We start from the raw sequence: 22508 nt of genomic DNA, 5'->3' as shown, positions 1-22508 counted from the left end.
GTTCCTCAGAGGGAGACTCCTTATTGATCACTGGATGTCCCAGGAGGTCTTCCTCCTTGGGATTCACGTCCTCAACCTCCCTTACAGGTTTGGCCATGGTAATTAATTCAATGGCCTTGCACTCTCCTTTTGGATTCTCTTCTGTATTGCTTGGGAGAGTACTAGGAGGGATTTCAGTGATACTTTTACTCAGCTGGCCCACTTGTGCCTCCAAATTTCTAATGGAGGACCTTGTTTCATTCATGAAACTTACAGTGGCCTTAGATAGATCAGAGACTAAGTTTGCTAAATTAGAGGTGTTTTGTTTAGAGTTCTCTGTCTGTTGCTGAGTGGATGATGGAAAAGGTTTACTATTGTTGAACCTATTTCTTCCACCATTATTAAAGCCTGGTTGAGGCTTTTGATCCTTCCATGAGAGATTTGGATGATTTCTCTATGATGGATTATAGGTGTTTCCATATGGTTCACCCATGTAATTTACCTCTGCTATTGCAGGGTTCTCAGGATCATAAGCTTCTTCTTCAGAAGATGCCTCTTGAGTACTATTGGATGCAGCTTGCATTCCATTCAGACTCTGAGAAATCATATTGACTTGTTGAGTCAATATTTTGTTCTGAGCCAATATGGCATTCAGAGTATCAATTTCAAGAACTCCCTTCTTCATAGGCGTCCCATTACTCACAGGATTCCTTTCAGAAATGTACATGAACTGGTTGTTAGCAACCATGTCAATGAGTTCTTGAGCTTCTGTAGGCGTTTTCTTTAGGTGAATGGATCCACCTGCAGAAGTATCCAATGACATCTTAGCTAATTCAGACAGACCATCATAGAATATATCCAGGATGGTCCATTCTGAAAGCATGTCAGAAGGACACTTTTTGGTCAGTTCTTTATATCTCTCCCAAGCTTCATAGAGGGATTCACCTTCCTTCTGTCTGAAGGTTTGGACATCCACTCTAAGCTTACTAAGCTTTTGAGGAGGAAAGAACTTGGCTAAGAAAGCCTTGACCAGCTTATCCCAAGAGTTCAGGCTACCTTTGGGTTGAGAGTCCAACCATACTCTAGCTCTGTCTCTTACAGCAAAAGGGAAAAGCATGAGCCTGCAGACTTTAGGATCTACTCTATTAGTCTTAATAGTATCACAGATCTGCAAGAATTCAGTTAAGAACTGAAAAGGATCTTCAGATGGAAGTCCATGAAACTTGCAGTTTTGCTGCATCAGAGAAACTAATTGAGGTTTAAGCTCAAAATTGTTTGCTCCAATGGTAGGGATGGAGATGCTTCTTCCATGTAAATTGGAATTAGGTGCAGTAAAGTCACCAAGCATTCTCCTTGCATTATTGTTGTTGGGTTCGGCTGCCATCTCCTTTACTTGTTCGAAATTTTCAATAAGATTGTCTCTGGATTGTTGTAATTTAGCTTCTCTTAGTTTCCTCTTCAGAGTCCTTTCAGGTTCTGGATCAGCTTCAACAAGAATGCCTTTTTCCTTGTTCCTGCTCATAAGAAAGAGAAGAGAACAAGAAGAGAAGAGGAATCCTCTATGTCACAGTAAAGAGGTTCCTTATTGTTAGTAGAAGAAGAAAAGGAATAGGGGTGAAGAAGAATGAAGAATCCAAACACAAGGGTAAGGATAGGAGCAGTGATTTGAGATGAGGAGATGTTAGTAGATAATAGAATAAGATGAGAGAGGGAGAATTTTGAAAATAATTTTTGAAAAAGAGTTAGTGATTTTCGAAAATGTTTTTTGAAAAAGGTTAGTAATTTTCGAAAATAAAAATCAGAAATTAAAATAATTAGTTAATTAAGAATAAATTTTGAAAAAGAGGGAGATATTTTCGAAAATTAGAGAGAGAGGGTTAGTTAGGTAGTTTTGAAAAAGATAAGAAACAAACAAAAAGTTAGTTAGTTAGTTGAAACAAATTTGAAAATCAATTTTGAAAAGATAAGAAGATAAGAAGTTTGAAAAGATGTTTTAAAATCAAATTTTTGAAAAAGATATGATAAGAAGATATTTTTGAAAAGATATGATTGAAGTTAGTTTTTAAAAAAGATTTGATTTTTAAAATCACAATTAATGACTTGATTCACAAGAAATCACAAGATATGATTCTAGAACTTAAAGTTTGAATCTTTCTTAACAAGTAAGTAACAAACTTGAAATTTTTGAATCAAAACATTAATTGATGATGTTATTTTCGAAAATTATGAGATAAAATTAAGAAAAAGATTTTTGAAAAATATTTTTATAATTTTCGAAAATAACTAAGAAAAATGAAAAAGATTTGATTTTTGAAAAAGATAAGATTTGTAAATTGAAAATTTGATTTGACTCATAAGAAACAACTAGATTTTAAAATTTTTTGAAAAAGTCAATCCAAATTTTCGAAATTTATGAGAGAAAAAAGGAAAGATATTTTTTTTATTTTTAAATTTTTAATGATGAGAGAGAGAAACATGAAAATGATGCAATGCATGAAAATTTTGGATCAAAACAATGAATGCATGCAAGAATGCTATGAATGTCAAGATGAACACCAAGAACACTATGAAGATCATGATGAACATCAAGAACATATTTTTGAAAAATTTTTAATGCAAAGAAAACATGCAAGACACCAAACTTAGAAATCTTTGATGCTTAGACTCTATGGATGCAAGAATGCATATGAAAAACAAGAAAAGACACAAAACAAGAAAACAGCAAGATCAAACAAGAAGACTTACCAAGAACAACTTGAAGATCATGAAGAACACTATGAATGCATGAGTTTTTCGAAAAATGCAAGATGAACATGCAATTGACACCAAACTTAAAATCTGACTCAAGACTCGAACAAGAAACACAAAATATTTTTTTGATTTTTATGATTTTCTAATTTTTTTTTTGGTTTTTTCGAAAATTATGTCAAAAAGAAAAAAATAAGGATTCCAAAATTTTTAATATGAATTCCAGGAATCTTCAATTCTTAGTCTAAAGCTCCAATCTGAGGGTTAGGCATGGCTTAATAGCCAGCCAAGCTTTAGAAGATATAAGCAATTCCCTGACATGTGGAGGCCTCAGTCTAAAAGAATTTAGACATGGCTTTACAGCCAGCCAGGCTTCAACATGCTTCATGAAACACTAGAATTCATTCTTAAAAATTCTGAAGAGAAATATATTTTTGAAAACAATTTTTTTTTTCGAAAACAGATGAGAGATTTTTGAAAAATTTTGAGAATAAAACAAAAAGAAAATTACCTAATCTGAGCAACAAGATGAACCGTCAGTTGTCCAAACTCGAACAATCCCCGGCAACGGCGCCAAAAACTTGGTGCACGAAATTGTGATCATCAATGGCGCCATCAACATGGTACGCTCAATTGTAATCTCAACTTTTTATCACAACTTCGCACAACTAACCAGCAAGTGCACTGGGTCATCCAAGTAATAAACCTTACGCGAGTAAGGGTCGATCACACGGAGATTGTTGGTATGAAGCAAGCTATGGTCATCTTGTAAATCTCAGTCAGGCGGATATAAAATAGTTATAGAGTTTTCGAAAATAAATAATAAAATAAGGATAGAAATACTTATGTAAATCCTTGGTGAGAATTTCAGATAAACGCATAGAGATGCTTTTGTTCCTCTAAACCTCTGCTTTCCTGCTGTCTTCATCGAATCAGTCTTACTCCTTTCTATGGATGGCTTTATGTAAGGACATCACCATTGGCAATGGCTACTTTTGATCCTCTCTGGAAAATGGTCCGATGCGCTGTCACTGCATGGCTAATCGTCTGGAGGCATTGCCGTTGTCAATGGCTGCATCCCATCCTCTTGTGAAAATGGTCCAAATGCTCTGTCACAGCACGGCTAATCATCTGAGGTTCTCGATCATACTGGAATTGGATTCACCCTCCTTTTGCGTCTGTCACTACGCCCAGCACTCGCGAGTTTGAAGTTCATCACAGTCATTCAATCCCAGAATCCTACTCGGAATACCACAGACAAGGTTTAGACTTTCCGGATTCTCATGAATGCCGCCATCAATCTAGCTTACACCACGAAGATTCTGATTAAGAGATCCAAGAGATAATCATTCAATCGAAGGTAGCGGAAGTGGTTGTCAGGCACGCGTTCATAGGGAATGATGATGATTGTCACGTTCATCACATTCATGTTGAAGTGCGAATGAATATCTTAGAAGCGGAATGAGTTGAATTGAATAGAGAAACAGTAGTACTTTGCATTAATTCATGAGGAACAGCAGAGCTCCACACCTTAATCTATGGAGTGTAGAAACTCTACCGTTAAAAATACATAAGTGAAAGGTTCCAGGCATGGCCGAATGGCCAGCCCCTCTGATCTAAGAACCAGACGTCCCAAGATGCCAAATACAATAGTAAAAAGTCCTATTTATACTAAACTAGTTACTAGGGTTTACAGAAATAAGTAATTGATGCATAAATCCACCTCCGGGGCCCACTTGGTGTGTGCTTGGGCTGAGCTTGAATGTTACACGTGCAGAGGTTCTTTCTGGAGTTGAACGCAAGGTTGTAACGTATTTCTGGCGTTCAACTCTGGTTTGTGACGTGTCCTTGGCCTTTAACTCCAGACAGCAGCATAGAACTGGTGTTCAACGCCCTTTTACGTCATCTAAACTCGGCCAAAGTATGGACTGTTATATATTGCTGGAAAGCCCTGTATGTCTACTTTCCAACGCAATTGAAAGCGCACCATTTTGAGTTCTGTAGCTCCATAAAATCCACTTTGAGTGTAGGGAGGTCAGAATCCAACAGCATCAGCAGTCCTTCTTCAATCTCTGAATCTGATTTTTGCTCAAGTCCCTCAATTTCAGCCAGAAAATACCTGAAATCATAGAAAAATACACAAACTCATAGTAAAGTCCAGAAATGTGAATTTATCATAAAAACTAATAAAAACATCCCTAAAAGTAACTAGATTCTACTAAAAACATACTAAAAACAATGCCAAAAAGCGTATAAATTATCCGCTCATCAGCTACCGTCCGTCCTCTCAGTAAAAATGGTCCGAATGTGATGTCATCGCACGGCTAATTAGCTGTTGGTTCTCGATCTTGTTGGAATAGGATCTATTGATCCTTTTGCATCTGTCACTACGCCCAACACTTGCGAGTTTGAAGCTCGTTACAGTCATCCCATCCCAGATCCTACTCGGAATACCACAGACAAGGTTTAGACTTTTCGAATCTCAAGAATGGCCGCCAATAATTCTAGCTTATACCACGAAGGTTTTAATCTTGGATTAGAAACCCAAGAGATACACATTCAAGCTTGTTTGCATGTAGAACAGAAGTGGTTGTCAGGCACACGTTCATAGGTGAGAATGGTGATGAGTGTCACATAATCATCACATTCATCATATTCTTGTGTGCGAACGAATATCTTAGAGAAGAAATAGGCTTGAGTTGAATAGAAAAACAATAGTACTTTGCATTAATTCATGAAGAACAACAGAGCTCCACACCTTAATCTATGGTGTGTAGAAACTCCACCGTTGAAAATATATAAGTGATAATGGTCCAGGCATGGCCGAATGGCCAGCCCCCTAAACGTGATCAAGAGATCAAAAGTGATACAAAGATAGTCTCAAAAATGATCTAAAGATGATCCGAAGTTGTAAATACAATAGTAAAAAATGTCCTATTTATACTAAACTAGTTACTAGGGTTTACAAAGATAAGTAAATGATGCAGAAATCCACTTCCACGCCCACTTGGTGTGTGCTTGGGCTGAGCATTGAGCTTTATACGTGTAGAGAATTCTATTGGAGTTAAACGCCAGGTTGCAGCCTGTTTCTGGCGTTTAACTCTGGTTTGTAACCTGTTTCTGGGGTTTAACTTCAGAATAGGGCAGGAAGTTGGTGTTTGAACGCCAGTTTGCGTTGTCAAAACTCGGACAAAGTATGGACTATTATATATTTCTGGAAAGTCCAGGATGTCTACTTTCCAACGCAATTGAGAGCGCACCAATTGGGTTTCTGTAGCTGCAGAAAATCCATTTCGAGTGCAGGACGGTCAAAATCCAACAGCATCTGCAGTCCTTTTTCAGCCTCTGAATTAGATTTTTGCTCAAGTCCCTCAATTTCAGCCAGAAAATACCTGAAATCATAGAAAAACACACAAACTCATAGTAAAGTCCAAAAATGTGAATTTTGAATAAAAACTAATAAAAATATACTAAAAATTAACTAAAACATACTGAAAACTACCTAAAAACAATGCCAAAAAGCATATAAATTATCCGCTCATCACAACACCAAACTTAAATTGTTGCTTGTCCCCAAGCAACTGAAAATCAAATAGGATAAAAAGAAGAGAATATACTATAAATTCCAAAATATCAATGAAACTTAGCTCCAATTAGATGAGCGGGACTAGTAGCTTTTTGCCTCTGAACAGTTTTGGCATCTCACTTTATCCTTTGAAGTTCAGAATGATTGGCATCTATAGGAACTCAGAATTTAGATAGTGTTATTGATTCTCCTAGTTTAGTATGTTGATTCTTGAACACAGCTACTTTATGAGTCTTGGCCGTGGCCCTAAGCACTTTGTTTTCCAGTATTACCACCGGATACATAAATGCCACAGATACATAACTGGGTGAACATTTTCAGATTGTGACGTAGCTTTGCTAAAGTCCCCAATTAGAGGTGTCCAGAGTTCTTTAGCTCACTCTTTTTTTTGCTTTTTTTTTTCTTTGGATCACGACTTTAACCGCTCAGTCTCAAGCTTTTCACTTGACACCTTCACGCCATAAGCACATGGTTAGGGACAGCTTAGTTTAGCCGCTTAGGCCAGGATTTTATTCCTTTGGGCCCTCCTATCCACTGATGCTCAAAGCCTTGGATCCTTTTTACCCTTGCCTTTTGGTTTAAAGGGTTACTGGCTTTTTGCTCTTACCTTTTGGTTTAAAGAGCTCTTGGCTTTTTCTGCTTGCTTTTTCTTTTTCTTTCTTTTATTTTCGCCATTTTTTTTTGCAAGCCTTGTTCTTCACTGCTTTTTCTTGCTTCAAGAATCAATTTTATGATTTTTCAGATTATCAATAACATTTCTCCTTTTCATCATTCTTTCAAGAGCCAACAATTTTAACATTCATAAACAACAAATTCAAAAATATGCACTGTTCAAGCATTCATTCAGAAAACAAAAAGTATTGTCACCACATCAAAATAATTAAGCTAATCTCAAGAATGAATTCAAAATTCATGTACTTCTTGTTCTTTTGTTTTTAGAACATTTTTCATTTAAGAGAGGTGATGGATTCATAGGACACTTATAGCTTTAAGGCATAGTTACTAGACACTAATGATCATGTAGTAAAGACACAAACATAAATAAAACATAAAGCATAAAGAACAAAAATAGAAAAAAATAAATAGACAAGGAGATTAAGGAATGGGTCCACCTTAGTGAGGGTGGCGTCTTCTTCCTCTTGAAGAACCAATGGTGCTCTTGAGCTCCTCTATGTCTCTTCCTTGCCTTTGTTGCTCCTCCCTCATAGCTCTTTGATCTTCTCTAATTTCATGGGGAATGATGGAGTACTCTTGGTGCTCCACCCTTAGTTGTCCCATGTTGGAACTTAATTCTCCTAGGGATGTGTTAATTTGCTCCCAATAGTTTTATGGAGGAAAGTGCATCCCTTGAGGCATCTCAGGGATTTCTTGATGAGAAATTTCCTCATGCTCTTGTTGAGGTCCATGAGTGGACTCTGTTGTTTGCTCCATCCTCTTTTTTAGTGATGGGATTGTCCTCTTCAATGAGGATGTCTCCTTCTATGTCAATCCCAGCCGAGTTGCAGATGTGACAAACAAGGTGAGGAAAGGCTAACCTTGCCAAAGTGGAGGACTTGTCAGCCACCTTGTAGAGTTCTTGAGGTATAATCTCATGAACTTCTACTTCCTCCCCAATCATGATACTATGGATCATGATAGCCCGATCCACAGTTATTTCGGATCAGTTGCTAGTAGGAATGATAGAGCGTTGGATGAACTCCAACCATCCTCTAGCCACAGGCTTAAAGTCCGGTCTTCTCAATTGAACCGGGTTGCCTCTTGAGTCTCTTTTTTATTGAGCTCCTTCCACACATATGTCCATGAGGACTTGGTCCAACCTTTGATCAAAGTTGACCCTTCTAGTGTAGGAGCGTGCATTTTCTTGCATCATTGGCAAGTTGAACGCCAACCTTACATTTTTCGTACTGAAATCTAAGTATTTTCCCCGAACCATTGTAAGCCAATTCTTTGGGTTTGGTTCATACTTTGATCATGGTTCCTAGTGATCCATGCATTTGCATAAAACTCTTGAACCATTAAGATTCTGACTTGTTGAATAGGATTGGAGAGAACTTCCCATCCTCTTCTTCTAATCTCTTATTGGATCTCTGGATATTCGCCCTTTTTGAGCTTAAAAGGGACCTCAGGGATCACCTTTTTCTTTGCCACAACTTCATAGAAGTGGTCTTGATGGACCTTTGAGATGAATCTTTCCATCTCCCATGACTCAGAGGTAGAGGCAATTGCCTTCCCTTTCCTCTTTCTCGAGGTTTCTCTGGCCTTAGGTGCCATTCATGGTTATGAAAAAACAAAAAGCAATGCTTTTACCACACCAAACTTAAAATGTTTGCTCGTCCTCGAGCAAATGAAGAAAGAAAGTAGTAGAAGAAGAAGAAAATGGAGGAGATGGAGGGAGATATGTGGTTCGGCCAAGGGGTAGAAGTAGTGGTTGTAATGTGTGAAAATGAAGGAGTAGTGAGGGGTTTATATAGGGGTGGGGGAAAGGTTAGGTTTTGTGTATTAGGGTTGGGTTTGGGAGGGAAATGATTTTGAATTTGGAGGTAGGTGGGGTTTTTAGGGAAGAGTGGATGGATGTGAGTGGTGAAGAGGTGATGGGTAAGGGTGATGGAGGTGATTGGTGAAGGGTATTTGGGAAAGAGTGTTATGAGAATGAGAAGATGGGAGAGAGAGAGAGAGAGATGTGGGGTAGGTGGGGATCCTGTGGGGTCCACAGATCCTGAGGGGTCAAGGACTTATCATCCCTGCTCCATTTAGGTGTGTAAACGCCCTTAGAGTGCAATCCTGGCGTTTAACGCCAGACTGCTGCTTGTTTCTGGCGTTTAATGCCAGCTTTTCTCCCTTTCTTGGCATTAAACGCCAACTTGATGCTCTGTTCTGGCGTTAAATGCCAGTCTGGTGCCTGTTTCTGGTGTTAAACGCCAGCTTGATGCTTCTTTCTGGCGTTAAACGCCAGTCTGATGCTTCTTACTGGCGTTTAAACGCCAGTAAGCTTATCCTCTAGGGTGTGCTATTTTTAATGCTATTTTTTATTCTATTTTTTATTTTTCAGTTATTTTTGTGATTTCACATGATCATTAACCTAAAGAAAATATAAAATAGCAATAAAAAATAAATAGATATAATTAAATAACATTGGGTTGCCTCCCAACAAGCGCTTCTTTAATGTCAATAGCTTGACAGTGAGCTCTCATGGAGTCTCACAGATAATCAGAGCAGGGTTAGGGCCTCTCAACACCAAACTTAGAGTTTGGTTGTGGCCTCCCAACACCAAACTTAGAGTTTGAATGTGGGGTTTTGTTTGACTCTGTATTGAGAGAAGCTTTTCATGCTTCCTCTCCATGGTTATAGAAGGAGAACCTTGAGTCTTGAATACAAGGTAGTCCTCATTCAACTGAAGGACCAACTCTCCTCTGTCAACATCAATCACAGCTTTTGCTGTGGTTAGGAAGGGTCTGCCAAGGATGATGGATTCATCCTCATCCTTTCCAGTGTCTAGGATTTTGAAATCAGCATGGATGTAAAGGCCTTCAACCTTCACTAGCACGTCCTCTACTAGTCCATAAGCCTGTTTCATTGATTTGTCTGCCATCTCTAGTGAGATTCTTGCAGTTTGTACCTCAAAGATTCCCAATTTCTCCATTACAGAGATTGGCATGAGGTTTATCCCTGACCCCAGGTCACACAGAGCCTTCTCAAAGGTCATGGTGCCTATGGTACAAGGTATGAAGAATTTTCCATGATCAGGTTTCTTCTGAGGGAATGTCTGCCTCATTAATGCACTCAGTTCATTGGTGAGCAAGGGGGGTTCATTCTCCCAAGTCTCATTACCAAACAACATGGCATTCAGCTTCATGATTGCTCCTAGATACTTAGCAACTTGCTCTTCAGTGATGTCTTCATCCTCTTCAGAGGAAGAATATTCATCAGAGCTCATGAATGGCAGAAGGAAGTTCAATGGAATCTCTATGGTCTCTGTATGAGCCTCAGATTCCTTTGGTTCCTCAAGGGAAACTCCTTTCTGTCTAGAGGATGTCCCATGAGGCTTTTCTCACGGGGACTCACGTCCTCCTCACTCTCTCCAGGTTTGGCCATGTTAGTCATGGTTATGGCCTTGCACTCTCTCTTGGGATTTTCTTCTGTATTGCTTGGGAGAGTATGGGGAGGAGTTTTAGTAATCTTCTTACTCAGCTGACCCACCTGTGCCTCCAAATTTATAATGGAGGACCTTGTTTCATTCATGAAACTTAGTGTGGTCTTGGATAGATCAGAGACTATGGTTGCCAGGCCAAAATGGCTCTGTTCAGAATTCTCTGTCTGTTGCTGAGAAGATGATGGAAAAGGCTTGCTATTGCTAAACCTATTTCTTCCACCATTATTGTTGAAGCTTTGTTCAGGCTTCTGTTGGTCCTTCCATGAGAAATTCGGATGATTTCTCCATGAAGAATTATAGGTGTTTCCATAGGGTTCTCCCATGTAATTCACCTCTGCCATTGCAGGATTTTCAGGATCATAAGCTTCTTCTTTAGAAGATGCTTCTTTAGTACTGTTGGATGCAGCTTGCAATCCATTCAGACTCTGAGAAATCATATTGACTTGTTAAGTCAATATTTTGTTCTAAGCCAATATGGCATTTAGAGTATCAATTTCAAGAACTCCCTTCTTCTAAGGCATCCCATTGTTCACAGGATTCCTCTCAGAGGTGTACATGAACTGGTTATTTGCAACCATTTCAATGAGTTTCTGAGCTTCTGCAGGGGTTTTCAGATGAAGAGATCCTCCTGCAGAATGGTCCAATGACATTTTTGACAACTCAGACAGACCATCATAGAATATACATATGATGCTCCATTATGGAAGCATGTCAGTAGGACACCTTTTGATTAGTTGCTTATATCTTTCCCAAGCTTCATAGTGGGACTCTCCTTCCTTCTGTCTGAAGGTTTGGATTTCCGCTCTAAGTTTGCTCATCTTTTGAGGTGAAAAGAATTTGGGCAGGAAAGCACTGACCAGCTTATCCCAAGAGTTCAAGCTTTCCTTAGGTTGTGAATCCAACCATGTTCTAGCTCTGTCTCTTACAGCAAAAGGGAAAAGCATAAGCCTGTAGACCTCGGGATCAACTCCATTGGTCTTAACAGTGTCACAGATTTACAAGAATTCAGCTAAAAACTTATGATGATCTTCCATTGGAAGTCCATGAAACTTGCAATTCTGCTGCATTAGAGAAACTAATTGAGGCTTAAGCTCAAAGTTGTTTGCTCCAATTGCAGGAATTGAGATGCTTCTCCCATAGAAGTTGGAAGAGGGTGCAATAAAGTCCCCAAGAATCTTCCTTGCATCTCCACCATTGTTATTAGGTTCGGTCATGTCTCCTTTTTTTTCGAAAATTTCTATCAGGTCCTCTCCAGAGGGTTGTGCTTTAGCTTCTCTTAGCTTTCTCTTCAGAGTCCTTTCAGGTTCAGGATCAGCTTTAACAAGAATGTTCTTATCCTTGTTCCTGCTCATATGAAAAAGAAGAAAACAGAAAAAAGAGGAATCCTCTATGTCACAGTATAGAGATTCCTTTATGTGAGTAGAAGAAGAAAAGAATAGAAGAAGGAGAAGAGAAAAATTCGAACACAGAGAAGAAGAGGGGGTTCGAATTTTTAGTGGAAGAGGAGTGTTAGTAGATTAAATAAATAAATATAAAGAGATGAGAGAGGGAGATTGAATTCGAATTTAAATTAAAAATAAAAGGAAAATATTTTTGTTTTTATTTTAAATATTAGTTAGTATTCGAAAATTAAGAGAGGAAATAAAATTAAATTAAAATTTAAAACAAGTAGTTAATTAAAAAGAAGTTTTGAAAAAGATAAGAAATAGCAAAACAAACAAAAAGTCAAGTGGTTTATTGAAAAAGATTTGAAAATCAATTTTGAAAAGTTAAGAAGTTAGAAAGGATTTTGAAATTGATTTTGAAAAAGATATGATTGAAATTTATTTTAAAAAAGATTTGAAAAGGAAATTTAAAAAGATTTGATTTTGAAATCAAAGTTGATTACTTGACTAACAAGAAACTAAAAGATAGGATCTTTAAAATTTAAAGATTGAACCTTTCTTAATAGGCAAGTAACAACCTGAGATTTTTGAATCAATCACATTAAATATTAGTAATAATTTCGAAAAAAAGTAAGAAAAAGATTTTGAAAATCATTTTGAAATTTTCGAAAATATTAAGAAGAAAATTGAAAAAGATTTGATTTTTGAAAAAGATTTGAAAAGATAGGATTTTTAAATTGAAAATTTGACTTGACTCATAAGAAACAACTAAATTTTAAAAACACTACAAGAAAAACACCCATTCAGGTACACTTGAAAAGTGTAGCCAAAAGTGAAAAAAATGATGCCTTAGGCTACGGCTACGCTTTTTGGGCTACGGCTACGCTTTTTGGGGTGATTCCTATTCGGCCGTTGCGTATTCTCAAAGGCTACGCTTTTCTGCACCAGGGGCTACGCTTTTGGCATTTGGGAATAGGATACGCTTTTCAAGTGATGCTGTGTAGGACCAAAGGCTACGCTTTTCAGCTTCCATTTTTACTAGAATAGGCTACGCTTTTCAACACTATTGCATCACCTGTCAAGCGTAGCCACATTATATTCCATGGCTACTTTTTATAAGTGTAGCCTTAGGTCCCTCTTTTTTTTTTTTTGTATACTATAGCTACTGTATATAAGTGTAGCCTTAGGTCCCTTATTATTTTTTTTATTTAATATATATATATATATATATATATATATATATATAATAATTCTGCATTTTTAATTAAATGAGTGAAATATTATAAAATAAAAATAAATACATAATTATACTAAATAATTTTTTAAATAATAAAAATTATCTGTAACCAAAATATATTTATAATAATGATCCAAAAGTACTAGAATAATGTTAATTTTAAATATTCATACATCTCATATTAAAATAAACATAGCCATATCAAAATAACTATAATATCACTTAGAATTTACTACTAATACTCTATAAAAAATTAAAATATTATATCCTACATAAGTATCTTCTAATAAAAGTCATTAGTCAACTATACATGTATCCATTCCCAACACTACTTTATCTTAGCCAATAAACCACAATAATAATCAACTTAATCTTCATTATCATCATCCTCAATATTATCCTGCATAATTATATAGAAAAGTAATTAGAAAAATATTTATAATGACATTCGCGATTTATAAAAATTAAAAAACTAGACTCAAAACTATCAATGACTGATATCATTAATCCTTTCTGTACCGTGTACAAGTTTCACCAATGCATAGTAGTGTTTCACAAATCCAAAATTAGAATTCAAAGATAAAAAAGTATAAGCTATAAACCATAAGATAAAGAGCTATAATTTAAAAAATCATCACCCTAGCAGCTAGACAAAAATCCCCTGCCTCCCACCACAATGCCAAAATCAGAACTGCTGCCACAAAGTTTCCCTATTCTCTTCACATTTGAAAAGTTAAACTCTCCTACACAAGCCAATCTTGAATTATTACTCCTCCAACTACTACTACTACATGCAGCAGCAACATATAGAACATGATTAGGACTAGCACCTAAAAACTAAAATTTTAATATATTATTATCATGTTATACATACTATATCTGCTGTTGTAACATTTTTTTTAAATTAAAACTAATAACTTTAATTTGAAAATACTAATACTATAAGTCTATAACTATAGCTAGTATTATTTGCTTTTTATCGGCAGATGAATAAAAAAATAGGGAAAATTTCATATATACCAAGTCATCCCATGTTTCTAGTTCATGGTGAAAATAAAAGAACCAAAAATAGCAATATAACTTTCAGCTATAGCAAACGGAAGTGCACAAAATCAGAAATACAACAACCAGAATTGCACAAACAATTTTCAGCCACAAACAAACGGAAGTGACACACATATCATTGCAAGAAGTCAGAGGAGGAGATATGTGCTCAGTTTTACAGGGGAACAAAGTGAAACAGAACCAATAAACCAACCAAACTAGCAATTAGCAGTTGAATAATTTTCTTTTTTCAACCAAGCATAAATCATCACCTTAGTCATAGCTTCCAGGCTTACAAGGTCTAAGTGGAAGTCAAGCAGTCCAGGCGACCTATCAACTAGAACCTAGAGCCAAAATAGCAAAATGAAAAGAAGGTAAGTGATCAAATGATATATTCCTTTATTGCGGATCTTGCATAAATTAAATAAATAAATAGTAATCTATAAACTATAAGTTTACGTTAGACAAGATCTAACAGAATCAAATTAAATTTTAACTGCTAAAAAATTAAGAAGGGCCTGTGATTATCCAAACATAGAAAATTGAGAGAGCTAGAACGATGTCCTAGAGAATGATAAGGACATTAACATTTAAAGGAAAAAAGTACATACCACTAGCTGTTCCTTGATTTAATGTATTACCCAAAAAAAAGAATTTTCTTCATGATCTTCAACTTGATAGACTTTCGGACCTATTCCTAAGAGAAAATGCATGAGGTCAAAGAAATACCAATAACACAGTTTGTTAGTTTCATGCACAATGTACCTCTTCACAAGCAGAGTTCACAGTTTTTAAACTCTTCTTAAATTCTATAACCTGCAAAAAGAAAAAAGCATAACTGAATCAAACATAAAGAAAAATATAGCAAGCACCACCATACCTGAGACAGAAATTGAATCTTGAAAGAGAATACTCTTAACTTTGACTCTACTCGTGGCACCTTCATCAGCTATAAAAAATACTAAAACATGACCAAATATATACAAGGATATGATTATAGATACATAGTATGATATTGCATTAGAAAAGGCCAAAAGAATTGTTTTATAACCAACATCTAAAGGAAAAGCGGGGACATGTAATAAATTGCTTCTTTCTTTCTAGAAGCAAGTAGGCAACAACAAATCTGTAACTATACGTGATATAGACCTTGAATTCATATGAGCTGCCTTCCAAGGAAACAGACTTCTTGCACAATTTTATTGATCATTATCATATGTTAGATTCACTTCCAAAATCAAAGCCTTGCCACATTCAGTTCTTTAACTTTTGCAGCTAATTATTTATACCCAGAATTTTGCAATTTCTAGTTTCCATGCCAACAATTGTTTTTTCTTTTTTTTCCCTTAAAATAATTTTCCTCTCTTCTCTACTTCATTTCTCCACCATTCCTCCCAACTCCCTATCAGATTTTAAAGTAAGTAAAGGGTCTAAGAAATCAAATGCTGGTAGACGGATCCTAGTTATGGAACCTACAAACAGTATCCTATATAATTCTGAGTACTTAGATTTACACTAAATTAGCTATCATAAATAATGATATGGCTATAACAAATTAGTACACACCTATTCGCATTTTTCCAAATTCTCTTTGTCACCAGTGTATCCCTTCATAAACAAGGGGAATCAAAATTAGAAAAGCAAACAAACCAGAGTAAAAGATATGTTTCCGTAACAGCAGACGCCAAATGAGAAACCTTAGCTGACAAAACAAGATGTAAGAATTAAGTATGATAAGTTTGTTAATCTTTACCTTCAAAAGTTCCATCTCTTCTTTGGTAGGACAAAACTTAATGAGATTTTTCACCTGATCTACATCTAATACTGATTCATCCATAGCCAGCACAGTAGCCTGAGAATATCCATTTTAACATGTTAGATAATACTTAACCACATTGTTCGAGGTGGATATTTCAGATTTGCTGGCAAGAGCTATTATCGGTGGCCTTAGGCACATATACAAGTCAATCAAATTTCAATAAGCATCTTCTATGTAAATAAAAAACACTAATATTTACTAGAAGCAACATGCATAAGAATGATATTTTCATTATAAAATCTTCTATCCTGAATGATCAAAAAACTTATTCACGCCAATTTTCAGTATACCATCATATCAGGAAGTGGCATCTTAACCTACCAAATCAATGAATACAAGTATGTAACCAATAATCCTGGATTATTCTTTGAACCACTAGATGTGAACGAACCTTAGTCTCATTAGTCTTTGTATCCTTTCCACTGACTTTGCCTTCTTGGAATAGATTCAGCGCCTGACACAGGCTGCACGGATCCAATATCAGTGATGAGAAGGAAGAGCTTAAAGAACCATTGATCAGTAATTCCCAATCTTCTGGCTTCTATCTGCATTAGCTCTACAAATTCATAGCACGCACAAACCACAAATGGTGTTAGAAATAATAAACTCTGTTTGAAGAGGCGACAATTCGCACACTTGAGGCCAATAATCTTCTCAAACAAAAAAGAAAACCCTAACGAAGCAAGAAGCAGAAACTCATAAAATTAGAAAGCCCAAAAAATAGAACCCCCAAAGCCTTCAAAAATTCACAGAAGAAAAATCCATACACAGAGAACAAGTGAGATAGAGGGTGAGACAAAGAGAGAGCGAATGAGATAAAAAGTGAGATGACGAGCGACAAAGAGAATGAGATTGAGAATTATTGTAGGTGGTCTGTGATTGCTTCTCGGCTACCAGGAAGCTAAAACCAATCATGCAGTAAAACTCCTAATTAAAAACCTTAAAATTGGAACCCAAAACCTCCCAAATTTCACAGAACAAACTGAAAATTGATACATACCTTCTCAGGTGAGCGGCGATGACGATGCTGAGCGACGACGATGATGCTGAGCAGCGACAGTAAGCACACGCGATGATGATGCTGAGCGGCGATGGTGAGTGCACGAGATGGCGATGCTGAGGCGACGGTCAGCGCACGCAACAACGATGGTCCGCGCGGCGGAGCCCTAGCCAGCGTCGTCCTCTCCTTCCTTTCCCTCTCCTCTCTTCTTCTCTTCTTCTTCCCGTTCTCCACTTTTCTGATTTTTTTCCTCTTTTGTGTGTGTTGAGTGAGGATGTGAGTGTGAGCTGGTGAGTGGTGAGCTGGTGAGCGGCGCAGCGATGTGGTGAGTGGTGGGTGGTGACTGGCGGTGAGTGGTGACTGGGTGATGAGCGAGGGTTCTTCGCAATGATGAGTGATGAGCTTTGGAGGGAACAAAGGCGCTGTGATTCATGTGGTTCTAGAAAGGGGATAAAGGGGATAATGAGCTTTGGAGGGAACGAAAATTTCACTAAGTGTTGTGAGTTTGCTTTAATTTGGATCGAAAAAAAAAAGAGGGAAAAGCGCTTATTAGGCATCATTTTAAAAGCGTACCCAAAACTTAATAAATAGGCTACCTTCAAAAAGCGTTCCCTTTGATATAAAAAGTGGACCCATAGATATTAACATAGGGCTACGCTTTATAAGTGATTTCTATAATACCTAAGGCTACACTTTTTAAATGATGCCAAAATTGTGTTTCTTTTTCTCTAAAAAAAAGGCAACACTGAGAAAAGCGTAGCCTATTTAGAATAGGCTACGCTTTTCAAATGTAGCTTAAAAAAATGTAGCTGAATGGGTATTTTTCTTGTAGTGAAATTTTTGAATAAGTCAACTCAAATATCCAAAATTTATAAGAAGAATAAGGGAAAGATATTTTTTTATTTTTAAATTTTTAATGAAGAAAGAGAAAAATAATAGAAAGACTCAAAACATAAGAATTTAAGATCAAAATAAAAAATGCATGCAAGAACACTTTGAATGTCAAGATGAACACCAAGAACACTTTGAAGATCAAGATGAACATCAAGAAGTTATTTTTGAAAATTTTTAAGAAAAGACACAAAACATGAAAAACAAACATAGAAATTTTCAATGTTTAGACACTAACAAATTGAAAATGTATATGAAAAACAAGAAAAGACACAAAACATGAAAATTCGAAGATCAAACAAAGAAGATCATCAAAAATAACTTGAAGATCATAAAGGACACATGCATGAATTTTCGAAAATTTTTAGGAAATTAAAAAGATGCAATTGACACCAAACTTAAAAATTGACACTAGACTCAAACAATAAACACAAAATTATTTTTGGTTTTATGATTTTATTAATTTTTTTGGATTTTTTGAAAATTAAAAAGCTTAAACATAAAATAAAATTACCTCATCTGAGCAACAAGATGAACCGTCAGTTGTCCAAACTCGAACAATCCCCGGCAACGGCGCCAAAAACATGGTGCACGAAATTGTGATCTCAACGGCGCCAAAAATTTGGTACGCACGATTGTAATTTTAACTCCTTTTCACAACTCTGCACAACTAACCAGCAAGTGCACTGGGTCGTCCAAGTAATAAACCTTACGTGAGTAAGGGTCGATCCCACGGAGATTGTCGGCTTGAAGCAAGCTATGATCATCTTGTAAATCTCAATCAGGCAGATTCAAATGGTTATGAGGTTTTGATAATTAAAATATAAATAAAACATAAAATAAGATAGAGATACTTATGTAATTCATTGGTGAGAATTTCAGATAAGCGTATGGAGATGCTTTGCTCCTTCTGAATCTCTGCTTTCCTATTGCTTTCATCCAATCATTCATACTCCTTTCCATGGCAAGTTGTATGTTGGGGGATCACCGTTGTCAATGGCTACCGTCCATCCTCTCAGTGAAAATGGTCCGAATGCGCTGTCACCGCACGGCTAATCAGCTGTTGGTTCTCGATCATGTTGGAATAGGATCCATTGATCCTTTTGCGTCTGTCACTATGCCCAACACTCGCGAGTTTGAAGCTCGTCACAGTCATCCCATCCAAGATCCTACTTGGAATACCACAGACAAGGTTTAGACTTTCCGGATCTCAAGAATGGCTGCCAATAATTCTAGCCTATACCACGAAGGTTTTAATCTTAGATTAGAAACCCAAGAGATACACATTCAAGCTTGTTTGCATGTAGAACGGAAGTGGTTGTTAGGCACGCGTTCATAGGTGAGAATGGTGATGAGTGTCACATAATCATCACATTCATCATATTCTTGTGTGCGAACGAATATCTTAGAGAAGAAATAGGCTTGATTTGAATAGAAAAACAATAGTACTTTGCATTAATTCATGAAGAACAGCAGAGCTCCACACCTTAATCTATGGTGTGTAGAAACTCCACCGTTGAAAATACATAAGTGATAATGGTCGAGGCATGGCCGAATGGACAGCCCCCTAAACGTAATCAAGAAATCAAAAGTGATACAAAGATAGTGTCAAAAATGATCTAAAGATGATCCGAAGATGTAAATATAATAGTAAAAAGTCATATTTATACTAAACAAGTTACTAGGGTTTACAGAGATAAGTAAATGATGCAGAAATCCACTTTCGGGCCCACTTGGTGTGTCCTTGGGCTGAGCATTGAGCTTTACACATGTAGAGACTTCTCTTGGAGTTAAACGCCAGGTTTCAGCCTGTTTCTGGCATTTAACTCTGGTTTGTAACCTATTTCTGGCGTTTAACTTCAGAATAGGGCAGGAAGTTGGCGTTTGAACGCCAGTTTGCGTCGTCAAAACTCAGGCAAAGTATGGACTATTATATATTTATGGAAAGCCCAGGATGTCTACTTTTCAATGCAATTGAGAGCGTGCCAATTGGGTTTCTGTAGCTCCAGAAAATCTATTTCGAGTACAGGGAGGTCAGAATCCAACAGCATCTACAGTCCTTTTTCAGCCTCTGAATCAGATTTTTGCTCAAGTCCCTCAATTTCAGCCAGAAAATACCTGAAATCCCAGTAAAATACACAAACTCATAGTAAAGTCCAGAAATGTGAATTTTGAATAAAAACTAATAAAAATATAGTAAAAATTAACTAAAACATACTGAAAATTACCTAAAAACAATGCCAAAAAGCGTATAAATTATCTGCTCATCACTTTGCTTTTGTTTCTTTTCTTTACTCTCTAATCATTGATGCTCAGAGTCTTGAGCTTTGATGGAGTGCTTTGCACTTGAGCCTAGCCTTGACTCTAAGTGTTTTGTTTTCAAGCTTTTTGCTTGATACATAAACACCACAAGTACTTGACTAATGAGTTGTCATTGGTACCCAGAACCTTCAGTTTTCTCAATCCCCTTTATTTACTTGATCATTTATGGACAAGCTTCTTCAAGGTTTTCAAAATTTCAAAGATTTTATAAAGTGTTCTAGATAAAAATTTCAATCAAACAAAATTCAAATATGTTTGAGCAAAAATAGTCATGCTAGCCTTCCAATACTCATATGCTCATGCTGGTTTCTTCTTTAACTACCCTGTTTGTTGATGATCATGATGCTTAATTACTTTGACTCACAAATTTCAAGATGATAGTTATGATGTAAAGGCAATATGTTACAATTTAAAACTAGACTATGCTTATCTAAAAGGAAGGACACACATGCATATAATCAAAAAGGAAGGAAACAACCTTAGTTCTCTATGCCTTCCTCTTCATCATCTTATTCTTTATCCCCTTTTAAGCTATGTAGAGTATAGCCTCCAACACCAAATTTAGAATGGTTGCTTGTCCTCAAGCAACAAAAAAAAACCATGGTGATAGAAATCAAAATAGTCATGATGTCTAGTGGATATAAGGATGCAAGGCGGAAGCTCATTCAAATCAAACAAACAAACTAAAAAATAAAATGAAAGGTAAAATAAAATAAAGCAAAATAAACATGTTGCTAATGTATTGGAATGGAGGGAGTGGATCTTGCATGGGTGAAGTGTGGCAACACCAAACTTGGTGTGAGAACACCAAACTTAGTGTGACACTATCAATGAAAGTCTAGGCCAAGTACCCAGCGAAATGCAAGTATCATATTCATGTAACAACACTAAACTTGATCCATGAAATACATATGCAACATGAAGCAAAGAAAAAAGATAAATGAAAAGAAATTACCTAACGTTGGGTTGCCTCCCAACAAGTGCTTCTTTAACGTCACTAGCTTGACGGTTGGTTCTTGAATTTCTTCCTCTTCTTCCAATTGATTAAGAGAAATGACCTCAGTGGACATGAGGAGAAAAATGATACCCACCAAAAAGTAACTCGCATACAACTCTCTAATTCACTAGGACTAAGGAAAGCATATTCAAGTGTTGGGAGAGAAGGATTCAATTCAAATGTGGGCAGTGCATTCAGATTTTTCTTCTTAGGAGCTTGCATGCATAGAATTAAAGGGACTAGTATGGCTTCCTCCGGAATTATTGGAATGTGCAAGTGTAACACTGTAATATTCAGATCCTTATGCTCGAGTCATAAGTTAATGATAATAAGGTGGTACGACTCTCAAGGTGGATTTTTAATATATAGTTATAAGTAAAATTGAAGAGAGTATTAATCGAGAAGCCTGAAATTGAGTAAAATAAAATCGCGAAGTCGTATCACTCACGTTTCGACAACTAAAAGATAAAGCGTGAAGTCGAAAATGATTTGCAGATAAAGGTATGAAGGAGAGTAAGAGAAATACAGTATATAGATATATAACTGATGAGCGGATAATTTATACGCTTTTTGGCATTGTTTTTAGTATGTTTTTAGTAGAATCTAGTTACTTTTAGGGATGTTTTTATTAGTTTTTATGATAAATTCACATTTCTGGACTTTACTATGAGTTTGTGTGTTTTTCTATGATTTCAGGTATTTTCTGGCTGAAATTGAGGGACTTGAGCAAAAATCAGATTCAGAGATTGAAGAAGGACTGCTGATGCTGTTGGATTCTGACCTCCCTGTACTCAAAGTGGATTTTCTGGAGCTACAGAACTCAAAATGGCGCGCTTTTAATTGCTTTGGAAAGTAGATATCCAGGGCTTTCCAGCAATATATAATAGTTCATACTTTTGCCAAGCTTAGATGACGTAAAAGGGTGTTGAACGCCAGTTCTACGCTGCTGTCTGGAGTTAAACGCCAGAAACACATCACAAACCAGAGTTGAACGCCAAAAATACGTTACAACCTCGCGTTCAACTCCAGAAAGAACCTCTGCACGTGTAACATTCAAGCTCAGCCCAAGCACACACTAAGTGGGCCCCGGAAGTGGATTTATGCATCAATTACTTATTTCTGTAAACCCTAGTAACTAGTTTAGTATAAATAGGACTTTTTACTATTGTATTTTACATCTTGGGACGTCTGGTTCTTAGATCAGAGGGGCTGGCCATTCGGCCATGCTTGGAACCTTTCACTTATGTATTTTTAATGGTAGAGTTTCTGCACTCCATAGATTAAGGTGTGGAGCTCTGCTGTTCCTCATGAATTAATGCAAAGTACTACTGTTTCTCTATTCAATTCAAC

General features: G+C 36.6%; 1 non-coding gene across 1 annotated transcript; it reads left to right on the top strand.

Moving 5' to 3' along the window:
- The first annotated feature begins 856 nt into the window (after window positions 1–856).
- On the top strand, window positions 857–964 carry LOC148551089 (small nucleolar RNA R71). The gene has a single exon (XR_015892854.1). It is a non-coding gene; the product is annotated as a small nucleolar RNA R71 (small nucleolar RNA).
- Window positions 965–22508: the final 21544 nt, after the last annotated feature.

The sequence above is a fragment of the Arachis ipaensis genome, chromosome B7 (genome assembly GCF_059453495.1).
Source record: "Arachis ipaensis isolate K30076 ecotype BB chromosome B7, ASM5945349v1, whole genome shotgun sequence".
NCBI classification, from domain to species: domain Eukaryota; kingdom Viridiplantae; phylum Streptophyta; class Magnoliopsida; order Fabales; family Fabaceae; genus Arachis; species Arachis ipaensis.
This window is presented reverse-complemented; position numbering and strand designations above follow the sequence as displayed.